Source organism: Peromyscus californicus, unplaced genomic scaffold (genome assembly GCF_007827085.1).
Source record: "Peromyscus californicus insignis strain IS unplaced genomic scaffold, ASM782708v3 Scaffold_12__1_contigs__length_115047231, whole genome shotgun sequence".
Classification (NCBI taxonomy): Eukaryota; Metazoa; Chordata; class Mammalia; order Rodentia; family Cricetidae; genus Peromyscus; species Peromyscus californicus.
In genome coordinates this window covers 34,416,724-34,434,156 of record NW_026294413.1, presented here as the reverse complement: position 1 = coordinate 34,434,156, position 17,433 = coordinate 34,416,724, and positions in this window count along the sequence as shown.

The following is a 17,433-nucleotide window of genomic DNA, read 5'->3' as shown; positions in this document are numbered from 1 at the left end:
GTGCACAAAGGCTTATCATGAATTACATTGTGTGCAGGAGTTTTACAAATTCAGAGTATTTCATTTCTAGAGAAAAATACTTAGATTTCATAATAAGAGGTTGGTATTGGTGAGGATGGAAGCTGAAAATAGGACTAAATTCAGACTGGAATACTTTGAAGAATTTCTAAGTGGCAGTGAGGAAATAAACTTTCTTTTGTTTGGGGCCTTTTTTGATTTCTCTGAAGTTAACAAAATTAATGGATGATGCAACAGCACTTTGTGGGCCTGCCTTCTGTCACATAGAAAAGGCATGTGGTCATATTTAATTTGATCTGGAAAGCAGGTTAGTTGTTTGACTTTGGGATGTTCCTTTGGGATTTCCACTTCTTAAGTAACATAGTGCCCTGGTTGTCTGATTTTATTTTATCTGCATCTTTTGATAACTTATCCTGATAATAGGAGATTGAACTGTGGAAGGAACAAGGGTTATAAGAAAGATGTTTATGTCTCTTCAAGTCAATTAATAAGAGAATCTTAGAAGCTCAACTTCTTTCATAGTTTGTGAGACACTGGTTTTGTTTCATTCTGAAGGAGATAAGATCTGGCAAAGATTAAGTGAATGTGAACAGTTCCCTTGGCTGTAGCCTTGTCTGAAAGCAAAAGTTGATTATCAGTACTAATATCTTTAAAAAGAAAGGGAGAGTGAGTATGGGGGTTTGTGGTGGCTTAACTCAATGAATCTGGAAAGAGGATGATGTAGAATAAGGGTACAGTGAGTGATCAGTTTGGGGATGTATAGAGATGACATGACTGTTGGGAAGAATGTAGAAGTTAAAGACAGTCAGAGACAAATGAGGAGCCCAAAAAGCAGGAAGATGACAGAAAGAAAGAAGGAACATGCAGCGAGGAAAGCAAAGATCCTAATTGCAAGAGAATTTGAGAAAGCTCAGAATATCAGGATCTTCAGGCCATTTACCAAGGCAGTGACTGTAAAGTCTACTTTGAAGGATGTTATAAGATACCTCTTTTCAAGCTAAACCTATGGTTGACCAGTTTAAGCTATAGTGAAATAGAATATCAGATCTTTAGTCTGAATATCTTGCTGTCAATTGATACAGATTACTCATAAATTTCCTCAGGAGACATATTAAAGTGGAGTTCTTGAGAGGTGAATTGTGAAATTTCTCATTCCAGAACAAAATGACTGTGAGATAGGAAAAAAAAAAAAAAAAGCTCAAAGGAAGCATGTAGAAAGGGACACTTTTCCTAGCATCTCAGGGAGAATATTGACTGATGAGAAGAAACTAGAAATGGGTACTGCCCTTCTGCCAGAGTCTTCTTGGAAGAAGAAGACTCCACAAAGACTTTGTGGATACTATGAGAAGCATCCTCATAGAGTCAATTTGTTTAGGAGTGGAAAAACTCAAAGCAACGAGTTTTGTAGATTGAAGTGTCCATCTGGAAAACTGAAAAATCTGTGCCCCTCAACACCAGAATCAAAGTCAGTGTTTTTCAATATATTATAGAATTCCTAAAAAATGAGCAAGAGAAGCCAGACATTAAGTGATGCCACATGACATGAGTATGTGTGAGAGGAAAGTGTGGAAGGATGTTTAAAATATGTGTGAATTCAACTGTGATGATCAGTTAACAACATTTTAGCATGCATAACATGTAGAGAGGGAAGAAATTCCTAGAAGGATGGATGTAGTCTCTTTCTCTTTATGGATGTGTTGACTGTACTTAGCTGTCAACTTGACTACTTCTTCACTAATTCACCAAAATCTCAAGTAGCTGGTTACATCTGTGATATATATATTTCTTAATTGGATCATATTAGGTGGGAAGTTCCACCCTAAATCTGGACCATCAGACATAGGAAGAGGAACTTTAAATCGAGATAAGCTGCTCTTAACTTCTGGGTCACTACCCTGAATGATACTTTCACAGTCATTTCATATCAGATATCCTGCATATCAAATATTTACTTTATGATTCATAGCAGTAACAAAATAATAGTTATCAGGTAGGGATGAGAACAATTTTGTGGTTGTGGATCACCACAACTTAAGGAACTGTATCAAAAAGGGTCACAACATTAGGAAGGTTGAGAACCATTGATCTAGATCATTTGAAGTCGTGAGAACTAAAGTAGATATGGGTCACAACTTCTTCTAGCATCATATATAAAGGACATGAAAGAAAGAATCTTTATCTTTTTGTTTGCTTGCCCTCATTTTCACTGAGTAGTTTATCTATCCAACTACCGAGGCATTATTTCACTGGTATTAAAACCTATTTCTTAAGGATTCCAAAATAAACTGCAGACTGGCTGAGACATCCAGTATCATAGACTAAACAATTTCAGATTCTTGGATTTCCATTGGGAGACAGACATTGTTCTACTCTAGGGACCACAGTTTGTATATCCCACTCTAATAAATCAAAACTCCCTTTCTCTGTCTCTCTCTACCTCTCTATCTCTCTCTTTCCCTTTCTTGTGTGTGTGTGTGTGTGTATGTGCTAATATATGTATATTATATCAGCCATGTTCCTCTAAAGAATTATAATTAATACAGTGGAATATAGAAAGAAATTCTGCCCCTTTTTCCATTGCTCTTAAGAATTTATAAATTATAAACTTGACAGGTTCCATGAGCTATAAATAGTAATTATTGATTTTTAAAATATGCTAAAAACTGACTAAATATATACCTTGATGTTTTATGGAAGTCACAGACTGGAGTCTTCCCTAATCTCGCTGGGGCAAATCTCCTAACAGAAGTCTTCAGATGTATAGAAATGGTCAATCTGCTTCTATAAACATCGCAAAGGGGCACAAAACTAGGCAAGGTAATGTATTGTTTTTATGTAATAAAATGATGTTAGGGAAAACCTAAGTTAGAATGGCATAAACCTAGAATTTATACCATAGTAGTGTAAATAAATATAATTATTCACTCTCTTTAGACAGATAGGATCTAAGTAAAGGAGAAATGTGTCACCTGTCCTAAACAGGAGGTTAGGGTTTAATGTGGGATTAAGTAAAGGTAGGAACTGGAGTCTTGAATTCCTCCACCCAGTGATATTATAGATGTATCCAAGAGATAATTTTTAGAGATTTAAATTTTCCGCATTTGGGCCTAATCTGACACAACCAACCCTGGGACACAAGTCACTGAGTAGACAATGTGTATTTCCACTCAACTGAGACTCAAAGAAAGACAGAGTTAAGGAATAAAACAAGTTAAGCTGTAGTTAATAGCTGTATTACTTTGGTCCATTCAACAGCAGGAAAGAAGCCTTTAATATGAATTAAAAAAACAAAAATCGCTGGGCGGTGGTGGCGCACGCCTTTAATCCCAGCACTCAGGAGGCAGAGCCAGGCGGATCTCTGTGAGTTTGAGGCCAGCCTGGGCTACCAAGTGAGTTCCAGGAAAAGGCGCAAAGCTACACAGAGAAACCCTGTCTCGAAAAACCAAAAAAAAAAACCAAAAAAAAAAAAAAAACAAAAATCATATGTCTACTGATCAACTTGGAATTCTGAACTTGTTACTTTAAGGTTTCAAATTTTAATTAAAAAATAAAATAAATAAAGAAGTAACAATGGAACTATGAAAGGATGAATTAATGATTAGTTGGCTTGGATTTGTTCTTTAAATGTATTAAACAATGAATATAAAGTCACCATTTGTGTACTAGAAAAGATCATTCTCAGAACCAGGAATCATATTTTTCAATGACCAAATATTTAAATTTTCATGATAAATTACAACTCAGATTAGACCAATGTGAGCGAGGTTATTTGAAAGGTAAGACAACGTACATGAGGAGATTTAAAAGTTTTGCCATTTATTCTAATAAATTTTTGAAATTTTAAGCAATTACCTAAGTGATATCAAGTAATTTAAAATTTATCCTAACTGTATTAGATATAGAATAATACAGAGGATGGTAGAATGGATATGGGCCATCTGCTACTATAATTCTATCTAGGGGAATTGTTTTTTTTTAATTTTGTTCAATACAGCAATGAGGAATGTGACAGAAAATAATTCAAATTCATATGAACAAAATAAAAATAATATTTACAATTGGCAATTTAGAATAGTTTATAAGGACTTTTGGATTTATATTTTCCTTTTCTCAAATAAATTTCCAATAATAATAAATAATAGAAAAATATACAGGGAGTAAAAGTTGTTAAAATGAGTTAAGAGATACAAAATGACTTCTTTAAAGTAAGAAGGATTTGCATGAATTCAATCTGAACCTGAAATACTTGTAATTCTGAAGAGAAACAAAATTATGGGACATTGAGAGAAAAGTTCTATAATAATTATATATAGCTGGAGTCCCATCGAATTTGAGGGATTCATACAGGAGGTTTGAAGAGAACACAATAGATAGAAAACACAGCCAGTTTATCTGAAGCATGTATGAGAATACCACAATTAATCCACAATTAATACCACAGACACTACTAAAAAGAATGTGTAAGTTATAACAAAATTTTCATTAAAAGCATGCTGCAATTATTTTTGTACATTTTAATTTTAATTTTTGTATAATAGTTATTTCTGAACACTGAAACTGATCAATATTTCGAAAATCACACAGTGATGTTAAATTGACCTTGATAAATTACACTAATGATATTAAGTGGCAATTGATAGGACTAGGAAATATCTGAAACTAATTTTACATAGCAATGCTAATTGAGTAAGTCCACCAAGGGACACAGATTATATTAGGAGAACAATTTCTAACCTGAGCTTTGAAAAGACTAATTACATAATGGTATTTTAATAAAGAGCCAGATACAAGGTCAATGTTAAAGAACTAGGATGGCGGTGGAAATGGTAAAGGCCAAACGAGAAGCACTGACCTATATGAGACTTTTAAAGAAAATATGTGGCAAGTATGATTAGGCTATCTAGAGTAAGGGAAGATTTAAAATTATATTTCAAACACAATAAAACTGTTATTTCTTAAAAAATACAGTTTACAAAAATTAAAAAAAAATGTTGATGAAAAATACTGACCACATGAAAACTAAAGGCTATTTTCTCATTTGTATAAGTTCCTGTATATTTTATCATTCCACTTTTTTTCCTCTACACGTAGCATCAGAAAATAACATACACAAATAAGATGTATGGGGGAAACCTCATCTTCATTAGAAAATCTTTATTTCACAAAAAAACTTAAAAAGTGGCCTGAATTTTCATTTTCAGGAAAATTGTTTAAACAGAGAGATAAGAGTGAGTTAAGATACAAATTAAAGACAAGAAAATTAAGGCTGATTTAGTAAGGGTTTATATTACTGTGCTGAAACACCAAGACCAAAAATCAAGCAGTGGATGAAAGGATTATTTAGCTTACACTTCCATATCACTGCTCATCACTATAAAAAAGCAGGATAGTCAAAATGCCCAACAGTCCAATTAAGAAATGGGCTATAGAACTAAACAGAGAATTCTCAACAGAGGAAACTCAAATGGCCGAAAGACATTTAAGAAATTGCTCAACATCCCTAATCATCAGGGAAATGCAAATCAAAACAACTCTGAGATACCACCTTACGCCTGTCAGAATGGCTAAGATCAAAAACACTGAAGACACCTTATGCTGGAGAGGATGTGGAGCAAGGGGAACTCTCCTCCACTGCTGGTGGGAATGCAAGCTTGTACAACCACTTTGGAAATCAATATGGCACTTTCTTAGAAAATTGGGAATCCATCTCCCCCAAGATCCAGCTATACCACTCTTGGGCATATACCCAAGGAATGCTCAACCACGCCATAAGAGCACTTGTTCAGCTATGTTCATATCAGCATTGTTTGTAATAGCCAGAACATGGAAACAACCTAGATGCCCTTCAACTGAAGAATGGATAAACAAAATGTGGTACATATACACAATGGAATACTACTCAGCAGAGAAAAACAATGACATCATGAGGTTTGCAGACAAATGGATGGATCTAGAAAAAATCATCCTGAGTGAGGTAACCCAGACTCAGAAAGACAAACATGGTATGTACTCACTCATAGCAGGATACTAGACATGAAACAAGGATGACTTGTCTGCTACTCACATCACCAGGGAGGCTACCTGGAAAACAGGACCCCAAGAAAGACACAGGGATCACCCAATGACAGAGAAATGGAATGAGATCTACATGAACAGCCTGGACATGAGTGGGGATAATGAAAGGCAAGGGTCGAGGGAAAGAGAGCTTGGGGGAGTGGGAGATCCCAGCTGGATCAACAACAGAGAGGGGGAACAAGGAATAGGAGACCGTGGTAAATGAAGACCACATGAGAATAGGAAGAAGCAAAGTGCTAGAGAGGCCCACAGAAATCCACAAAGATACCCACACAACAGACTGCCGGCAATAGTCGAGAGACAGCCCGAACTGACCTACTCTGGTGATGGGATGGCCAAACACCCTAATTGTTGTGCTAGAAACCTCATCCAACTACTGAGGGATCTGGATGCAGAGATCCATGACTAGGCCCTGGGTGGAGCTCTGGGAGTCCAATTAGCGAGAATGAGGAGGGTTTATATGAGCAAGAATTGTTGAGACCAAGGTTGGATAAACCACAGGGACAAATAGCCAAATGAATGGAAACACATGAACTATGAACCAATGGCTGAGGGGTCCCCACTGGATCAGGCCCTCCAAATGGGTGAGACAGTTGACTGGCTTGATCTGTTTGGGAGGCATCCAGGCAGTGGGACCAGATCTTGTGCTCATTGCATGAGTTGGCTGTTTGAAACCTGGGGCCTATGCAGGATTGTTTGGCTCGGCCTGGGAGGAGGGGACTCGACCTACCTGGACTGAGTCTACCAGGTTGACCTCAGTCTGTGGGGAAGGCTTTGCCCTGGAGGAGATGGGAATGGGGGGGGGGTTGGGGGGAAGGTGAGGAGGACGGGAGGGGGGAGAACAAGGGAATCCGTGGCTGATATGTAGAACTGAATTGTATTGCAAAATAAATTAAAATAAAAAAAAATAAAAAAAAAGCAGGATAGGATGTCAAACACATCAGGGACCTGGAGACAGGAGCTGATTCAGAGGCAATTGAGGAGTTTTCCTTACTGACTTACTCATCATGGCTTACTCAGCCTGTCTTCTTACAGAACTCAGGACTAACAACTTTGGAATGGTACCACGCACAATGAGCTGGGCCCTCTTTCATCAATCACTAATTAAGAAAATGCCCTACAACCAAATCTTATGGAAGTATTTTCTCTATTGTGATGACTTCCTTTCAGATAACTCCAGTTTGTGTCAAGATGACATAAAACTAGCCAACACAAATGGCTAGATATGAATAATACTTTCTGAGATTTCCGTGAGTAAACTGGGGATGAGTGGTGAGCAATGGAGGGTAGGGGGTGGGAGATGAGAACATAAGGGAATGGGATGCTTGAGCTGGAACAGGGATGGTATAGGAGATCAATGAAAAAGATACCATGATAAAGGGAGACATCTTGGGGATAGACAGAAACTGGGTTTCTAGGGAAGTTCCCAGGAATCCCCAAGAATGACCTCAGCTTAGACTACTATCAATAGTAGAGAGGGTGCCTGAACTGGCTAACCCAAGTAATCAGATCATTGAATACCCTAACTGTCATCACAGAGCCTTTTTCCAGTAACTGACTGAAGCACATGCAGATATCCATAGTCAAACACCAGGCAGAGCTCTGGGAGTCCAGTTGAAGAGAGAGAAGAGGGATTCTATGGCAAGGGCATCAAGATAATGTGTAGCTGGAGTTTTTCCCAGTCCTGCTCAGACCTATAGCCATTCAGACCCAAATAAACATGCAGACACTTATATTATTTAAATGGTTTGGCCTAATGACTCAGATTTCTTGCTAGCTAGTTCTTATATCTTTTATTAACCCATTTCTATTAATCTATAAGTTGCCACATGGCTCATGGCTTACTGGTACATTATATCTTGCTTATCATGGTGGTGGCAGATGGCAGCATCTCCTGACTCAGCCTTCCACTTCCCAGAATTCTCCTCTCTGCTTGTCTTGCCTATACCATACTTCCTGCCTGACTACTTGCCAATCAGTGTTTTATTCATCAATCAATCATAGCAACACACTTTCACAGCATACAGAAAGACATCTACAGTACTTCCCCTTTTCTTTTCTCAAAAAAGAAAGTTTTTAACTTTAACAATAGTAAAATTACATATAACAAAATATTTATCAAGCAAGAAATATAGTTATAATATCTAGTCTATTTGTATTTGGCAAAATTAAAGAAGATATCCTATCTATCCTATATTTGCGAGTCTAAGGTTTCATATCTAATTTATCTTTTATCATAACTAAGGAAATTATAACTATCTAGTCTTCAACTACATCAAAGACCCCAGAAGGATACACTATTATGTGAGAAATAGAAGGATGCAAGCAGTTTTTGGGAGCCTTGCGAGAGTAGATAGAGACAGCTGGCAGCCTGGACAGTCATCCAAAGTTCTTCTGTAAAGTTGGGGCATCTATCTTCAGCCCATAGACTTAGAGTCTCTCAGTCACTTCTCTCTGTGTCCTGTAGAATTTCAGTTGGAAGATCTACAAGCTGGGGATGCCAAGTCCATCGGGAATGCACAGAGGAAAGCTGAACTGTGGCCATCCCTAAAGAAGGATTATGTGTGTTGCATGTAGAAGAGCTGAAAAGGTGGGACTACCTAGGCTCTTTTAAGTCCAGAACATTTAGTTACATGTACCTGCTGCTGGATCTGGAGCTACAAGATTTGATGTTTCGTTTTCCTGGAAAGTTTTTGTCATAATTTAGATCTAATTTTGTCTGTGGCAATTAATGCTGTCCATAATTAAAAGCCAATTAAGTGAAGTGGGGTCATGGTGTGACTACTACATAAGCAATATAAAAGAAAAAAATCATAAAATGAAAGACTTGCATTATTGGATTTTGATAAAATACTAATTAATATTGACATGGATAAATTTCATAATTTATGTAGAAAAACTATGATATAAAGAAAAAGAGTATCATGAGAAATTAGTTGGTCAAGCAACCAAAAGAACAAAAGTTTTGAGATTGTCATCCGTCTTGATAAGGGCAACATATAAGTGGAAGAAAAATGTATCAGGTTCTGAATTTATTAAATAAAATTTAAGAAGTTTTCAATTCAAGAGTTAGGAGGAAGAAATAAATATGAATGACAAACACATTGTTAATGATAAATTTGTAAGGAAGACAAAAAGACAGTTTTGTATAAATGCAGTAGACAGCAAGAACAATGTTACAGTCTGTCCTCATACCAAGTTCTGAGAAATAAGGAAAAATTCTCTATTCTCACAATTGAAAATAGAACTGTTGGAGTAGAGCCAGGTTCACTGTTCAGTAATTAGAGGCAAGTGAAAAATGTGTAGACCATAATGAATTTGTTAAGTTTGGAGTAACAGTAGCAGAAGGCAAACTAGGAGAGTTTGAGAGATCAGGAAATTAAATATTCTTGTGTACCTACATCTTATTAAGTCCCTATTACTGAATCCCCACAAAGGAATCACACCAGCATCCAAACTGGTGATCTGGTAATAATTCTACATTAATGTGTTCTGTACCAAGGAATCAGAGCACAGAAAGCCATTTTACTGTTAACATACTTTTTCATCCACTTAGCCACATACAAGCAGACTTTTTGTTAATCCACTATAGATTAATAATGAGAAGTTTTAATCTGGGATTCTTAATCTTATAGGAAGGCAATCTATGAAAACCTGTGAATTTCTGACGTTCGAAGATTCTGAGTAGAATGTTACTCTACTCCATAAAGAACAAATTTGACATAATTCTATCAGTGTTGAATCAGAAGAACTGTGAAACCTCTAAGGGTCAAATATTTACCATTCCTTAGTGCTGAATTGATGAAGCATCCAAGAGCCATCTGTTTGTATTTGCCATCAATATTTTTTTGAGTATTTAGTATATTGAGGAAATGCTAATTGATTCCACGCCTCTGAGCAAGGAAACATTTCCTTATGCACTACAGAGGGCTAGAAATACTGCCTGGAGAGAAGAGAGGATTATTCCATCTTCAAACTAATTCATGAAAATATAACAGGGTAATTATCTTAATATGGATTCATTTTCTCATGGGTGATTATCTGAGTCTATTTTAAATAAAAAGTAAGAAACATCACAGCAGATTTGATTTAGTCAAATGGATTCAGAATTCTTCACCAGAAATTAGCTTTTGATTTTATTTAAATTTTCTAGATATGGAAACACTGATGTTTCTTTGGTTGATGAGCCCTTATTTGTTTGGAAATGAGCAATGGCACCCCCACAGGGTCACAGAGAAGCTTTTATCAGAAGCAGCCTTTAGGCCACAGTTTGCAATCAGTGAATATTTATATTAGTAGCAATTTCACCAGACAGTAATTATCTTATCACAGAGAAAAAGGTTAAAAAGAAGCTTCTCCATTGGACACCTACTGTGTGGATAATTAAGTAGCTCCATGACTTCTTTCATTACTACTTTCAATAATAGTTAAATACTAGGGAACCGAGCTATAATCAGACATGATTTGATGAGATATAGAAAAAGACAGGGAAAATAATCGACTTTTATCCCTAGTTTTACTTGCTAAATTACTTAATTTGATAGACAGTGGTTACTATTTTAATAATATCTTCTAGTTACCCATTAGTGTCCAGTGAACAAAACTATTATGTACAAACACTGAATTGCAAATTGTGACATTCATTAAAATATATTAGGGTACCTAAAGCATTTTTTTCTTTTAAGACTATTTTGAAAGTTAATTGTGAGTATACTCTTAAAGATAATTTATTTTTGACATGTCTAGGTGCTGTTTAGAAAATTACTGTGTCAAATTTGGAGAAAGGACTTTTTGGTGTTAATTCATCTCTTGAGACCAATGTGTCAAATAAGTCAAATCATTTTTTCATGTGAGGTTACTAAATACTTTTAGAAAACAGTAAAATTGGTTATTATAGTATGATTTTATTTATCAAAATTTGAATATGGGCTAGTAAATATAATTAAACAAATAATACTATTAATAAAATATAAATTTTAAATGTGAAATCAAAAGCATGTTAAAATAGCATGTTCCTAATTTAGTAAATTTAAAGAAATACTAATAACATTTTAACTTATATGACTCTATATTGCTCATGATGATTTAATTTCCTTCCAAAGATAAAACAAACAGATGCTATAAATCTTTTTCTCTCCCTTAAGCTCTCACTTCAGAACTTCTGTTTCTACAATCTGAGAACATTAAGTATCAACAATGTGAGAACATTAAGTAACTACAGGTAATATTCATTTAATGTTGATTAACTCAAAAAAATATTGAGTAGCCATTATTACTTTGTTATGATTCTAATCATAATGTGCACATTTACGTTTTCATAACTAATAAAACTGATTCAATTCAAAATTTAAGGCACCATATAAGTGGAAATTAAAGACTTACATTTCGTCACACAGACATTCAATAACCCCCTGCTGCAGGCCGCAGGAATATATCGTAAGAACTCAGCTGGTTATGGCAAAGTCACTATCTGGAGGGATCACAGAATTCCTCCAGAGGAAGCCAAATCCCAAGGAGTTTTTGGTGTTACTTGGCCTGTTATAAATCAGCTGTATTCTGTTATAAAAATCATGTGTGCCTTCATAGTTTTCCCAATTGATTTTTCCCTAAGAAGGGCCAACAATGTAGACTGATCACTCTCTAGACATACACATTCCAGGCATTTGGAGAACAGTCTCAGCAAAGGTTTTCCTTAGAATCAGTTATCTCCCCTAGCCAGTTTCAAGGACTAAAGGAGACACCGCCCAGATGATCGCCCAATTTCCGAGGACTAACAGTGATAACAGCCCACATACAAGTCTCCTGACTTAAGGTAAATTCCACAAGGGGACACCGCCTAGGTCAGGTAGATGTTAAGTAATAGCTTTATACAATTTAGCTCAGACCCCTCTTTTCTTACAGCCTCACTAACTTTATAGACCGCTAACTCCTTACCTAACCACTTCTAGGAATATTTAGATAACCTTCTGTGCTAACAGCTATGCTCAGCCAGAACTCCCAGTTCAAACCTCCCTGTAATTATCATTGGCAGCATACAGCCAGGTTCATCATCGGATGGAGGAAAGTACCTTATCAGAGATACCTCTGTACTCTCTAAGAACAGACTTAATCCAGGCTACCTGTTTGAGAAGGCCTGGCGGATGTGCCAATTAAGCTTAACTTCCTCCTTTCCCAAATCTTACCTCCAGTTCCAGATCTCCCTTTAACTATCACCAGAGGCATCTACCTGTACACAGATTGCCTAGAGACTGAGCACACTTTTCCCCACACTGCAGAAAAATGGCAGATGGCTTGGACAGATAGGAACCACAGGAAAAAAGAAGACAGTTTTATTGTCCCATTGACCTAGCAACTTATAGATTTTTAACATCTTTTACCAAACACATTTAAGATTATAGTTGTGCACATAAGATCCCTCTTCTTAGATATTACCCCAATTTAGCCTTTAGTTAATTCATTAGTCACTTTCCCTTTGGGTTGCAAATGGTAATTAACAACTATTGCCCCTTTTTGTGATTCTTATCACCCCTCCTTTTGATCCTGATAGTGGACAATCACTGCCTGAGGAAATTCAAGGTGGGTGTCCTGGGTGGAGGGGAGGATTGTGATTTTGGGGGGATATGTAACTGTGAAGCAAGAGACAATGGGGAGAAGAATAAAAGTGAATGGACTAAGAGCTCGGTGTGCTGAGATTCATTTTTCCCGAAAATAGTCCTCGCTATTAGCAGTTCTCTCTCCTGAGCCCCTGGGATGTATAATATTGAGGCCGGTTCCTCTAATATTATACAAGAACCTTGCTATAAATGTTCTAAAGTGTAAAATTTCTCAAGATATAGAGTTTAATTTTACCCTATGATATTTACAAAGCCACAACCTAGCAAAATAATATATACAACTCTCAGTATTTTTCAAAGTCCTCTTCATGGCATTTTGACTAAGGACCCAACCTTCTGCTTGCATATTTAAGTTGTTGAGTATAAAACTTAGGAGTTATACCTATGATGTTGGTCAGAAAATTTTGGAGGTATATGGATTTAAATAAAAGTCAACTAATTAAAAATAGAACAAAAAGATTATAACAAAGAAACATGAAATGAATTATAAAAAAGGTACAATGTAAAACTGGAAAATATTTACTAAACAGGGTTCCAAGAAAGGGTTAATATCTCAAATATTTGAGAAACTCAAAGAGAACATAGGAAGAAGAACAAATATTAGTATTTAAAAACACTGATTATTTATACTATGAAAACCAGGAATATTAAACATGCAAAGTTATTTCCTCAATGAAGAAAATATATACCTGTTTTGTGTTTGGAAACTCAGGAATGGATGTAATATGTAGGATGAGGCCACATTTCAGTTCTATAGACTATTATTTGTAGCTAGAGTTTTTCTGCCTGGCCCACAGTCAGGACAAATCTCTCTCACCTGCCAGTCCCACAGCCACTCAGACCCAACCAAGTAAACACAGAGACTTATATTGCTTACAAACTGTATGGCCATGGCAGGCTTCTTGCTAACTGTTCTTATATCTTAAATTAATCCATTTCTATAAATCTATACCTTGCCACATAGCTCATGGCTTACTGGCATCTTCACATGCTGTTTGTCATGGCGGCGGCTGGCAGTGTCTCTGACTCAGCTTTCCACTTCCCAGCTTTATTCTCCTCCTTGTCCCACCTATACTTCCTCCTGCCTGACTACAGGCCAATCAGTGTTTTATTTACCAACCAATCAGAGCAACACATTTGCCATACAGAACATCCCACAGCAATTATTTTTATTTTTCATTATTCCTTTCTAGATCTTTGTCTTGACAATTGGTTCTCAGTCAATAAAATCCATCCTTACTGGATGTTACTTGTACATTCCAACATCTTAGGTAACCACTGTGCTATTTCTGGTACCAGGCTGCTCTTGACTCCTACAGAATTTGTTATCTCAGTCATTTACACTAGACCCTTATTTTAGCATAGATGCTGAGTCAACAGATTCCATCTTTATGAAAGAGGCTGTACATACTTTGTAAAGCGTTTCAAAGCAAAAATTTCTTAAGCTTTACTAAACACACAGGATTGAGTTAATTTAGAACTTGTTGTTCTAAAATTTTATGCTTAAATATGACTAAAGAAACTGCCTGGTGTCAGATTCTAGAATTTTGAACCAACACTGTCTACTGAATTGTGTTGAATTGTATTTCTTCCTCATCTCAGATGAACCATTTCTCTGCTAGCCCTGATGTTTTTGGATGCCTCCCAATATAGAAGCTTCCTCTTGCAGAACACAGAGACCATGACAGAAGTCCAAAACTAGTCAAAATTAGGAGAACAACTGACCTTGACTTGCCCAGCCCTAAATGTTCCATCTATAACACAATCCATACACCTAAAGTTCAGAGCATCAGGAAATAGGAGCAGGGAAGATGTTAAGAGCCAGAGGACAAGGATGTCTTCTAATTTACATGGAAACTCTAGCCGTGGAATCTTAACAGTATCATTGCCTAAATAAGACCTAAAAAAGACAGAATCAGCTGACATGCCCACATAGATGGGGATGTTCTCACAGGGCCTTTCTCATAGCTGAAGAGCTATAAGGAATTAATGGCCTTTGAGAGAAGACAAAAATATGTCTTCTCCAGGGATAATCTTCCTAATTTCACATCCAATCTCAAGTGTTTAGAATGAAGCATCATGACAGAGTTGACTCTTGGTGGTGGTGCTGGCAAGCTGGCCCTGAGGATATGAGAGTGGGAGAACTGGCCCCTCCCTTTGTCTGCCCTGTGGTGGCATAGGCAAGGAAAAGATACCCTCCCTCCTTCACCCCTCACTGCCTGTGGCATGCTGGAGAGCTGGCCCAGCACCTCACCAACTACAGCACTAGAGACAGCGGACCATGCACCTCACCCAGGCAGCACCATGTAGCAGACCCTGTTGACAGGGATACCAGTGAACAGGCCAGCCCTTGTTGCTTGGGTTCTAATGACTCCCTCTGGGGAGAGGGTGAGAAGGCGTGGCATCAACAACACAGACAAGGGGAGGCCCCTTGAAGGCAAATAACAAACACATTTATTCAATAACAGGGAAGGCCTTATATACCCTCCTCCCAGAACCTAGTCTGTGTGACCATCCCTCATTAGCTGGGCATGATCAGGACCTCTGACAGTGATCAGGAACTCTGACAGTGACTGTTGCTAGGCCCTCAGGCAGACTCCAGGTTGGCTTGTAAGGAGTATGTTATGTGCCTGCCTTGGCAACTGGTCTGAGCCACTTTCCTCATCCCTATGAACCTGTCCTACAAGAAGCCCTGAGAATTATAGTTTAGGATATCTGGCCCCTCTCTTCATCTGCCATAGGGTAGGATGAATGAGGGAAGATGTCATCCCCTTACCAACGATGACAGGTGGGACAGCTGTCCCTGACTGCTGAGCTGGCGCAGCATCTCATAAGCACTAGGGAGAACAGGACCTGCACGTCACCTAGGCAAAACAGTAGATTGTAATCTGTGGGCAATGGTATTGGTGAGCCAGCTATAAGGGCATGAGAGTGGGAGGGCTAGCCCCACTATTCAGATGTCATGAGGCCCCCATGTGCCTCACCCTTAGCCACCTGTGGCAGACAGGAGAGCAGGATCCTACATCATGAGAGTGAAGGGGCTGGCCCTGCCCATTATTGGATGCAGCACTCAGAATAGTGGACCCTGTATCTCACCTGAGCACAATAGGCTGACCCATTTGGCAGAGAGCAGATGAGCATACCCTGGGGTTCTAAGAGTGGGAGAGCTAGTCCAGCACCCAGCACCCCTCATCTGCCATGTGGTGGCAATGAAAAAAATGACCTCCAACCTCACCCCTTGCCAGCCTCTTCAGGCAAGATAGCTGACTTGCCCCTCATCAGATGCAGTACTTAGGAGAGCAGGCCCTGCACCTTGCTGGGGCAAAACAGTAGAGATGACCCAGTTGATGAGGAGGCCTGTGAGTCAGCCAGGAGAACAAAATCAGAAGGAATCTGCCTACTCCCCTCATCTGCTATATGGTGGCATGGGCAAGGGAGAGAAGGCACCTGCACCCCTTGCAGCCTGTGGTAGGTGGGAGATCTGTCACTGAGGTCACAAAAGCCAGAGAGCTGGCCCTGCCTCTCACCAGCTGTAGTATTTTGCAGATTGGCCCCTATATCTCACCCATGCAACACAATAGATTTGGCGCTGGAGTGTAGGTTTGGCTAATGTGACTTCAAGGACATAGAGCATAAGAACCTGCCCTACCCCTTGATGCTTACTAATAGGGTAAAATAGCCAGGACAGTGCTTGCAGGATCTCCACAACACAGGACAACAATGGTATATCCAAGAGAAATCCAAGTGAGAGCTCAGTATCTATGGTGTATCAAAAACTATAAAAAACAAAGCCCCACAAACCAGACCAATTACTAATTGCAATGAACACTTGCAAGTAATGATATATATAGACAAAAGGGTATACTGTGTGCCTCATTGTGTCTAACTTCAGCTTCCACTATGAGAGTTTTTCTTTTCATTTCTCTTTTTTTTCTTTTTTCTTCTTTTCTTTTGAATTTTATTTAGTTTTATCATGGGGGACAGAGGTTTCAAGGGTAGAGCATAGATGAAACAGGAGGATGAGATGAGGGAGATTGAGGTGGATGATATGATAACCACAAAGAAAGAATAAAAAAGGTAAATTTGACAAAAAAAAATAACTGAATTCACAGAATTTGATAGTAGAACAGCAGTTCCCAAACTTTGGGTGATGAACATTTTGGCGGCCAGATGACCCTTTCACAGGGGTTTCATATCTAATATCCTGAATATCTAATATTTGCACTACAATTCATAACAGCTGCAAAATTTCAGTTATGAAGTAGCAATGAAAGTAATTTTATGGTTGCGGGTCACGACAACATGAGGAACTGTATTAAAGAGTCACAGCATTAGGAAGATTGAGAACCACTGTAGTAGAATGATAGTTAAGAGAGTCCAGAGAGTGGAAAGTAATGAGATAGTGAAAAGTCAGCCAGCTGGTGCTGTTAGAAATAGGTAGGATCAAAGAACTCTGATAAACTCTTATACAGTAGAGAGACTATAGATTATAACAATATGTAGTACACTTCAAAAACTTAAAATAAATAATTTCAAAAAACCTTTACCTACACTTAAGTATCATTAAGGCAAAGGGGTGGAGAAACATTACAAGTCAGTTAGTGGACTTTGGCAGGGAAACACTACTGTACTGACAACGATAGAGCCTTTGTACACATGACGGCACACTGGCTGTGGTTGCACACACAAAACCTGCATAAGATCAAGTCAGCCAAAAATCCCAACA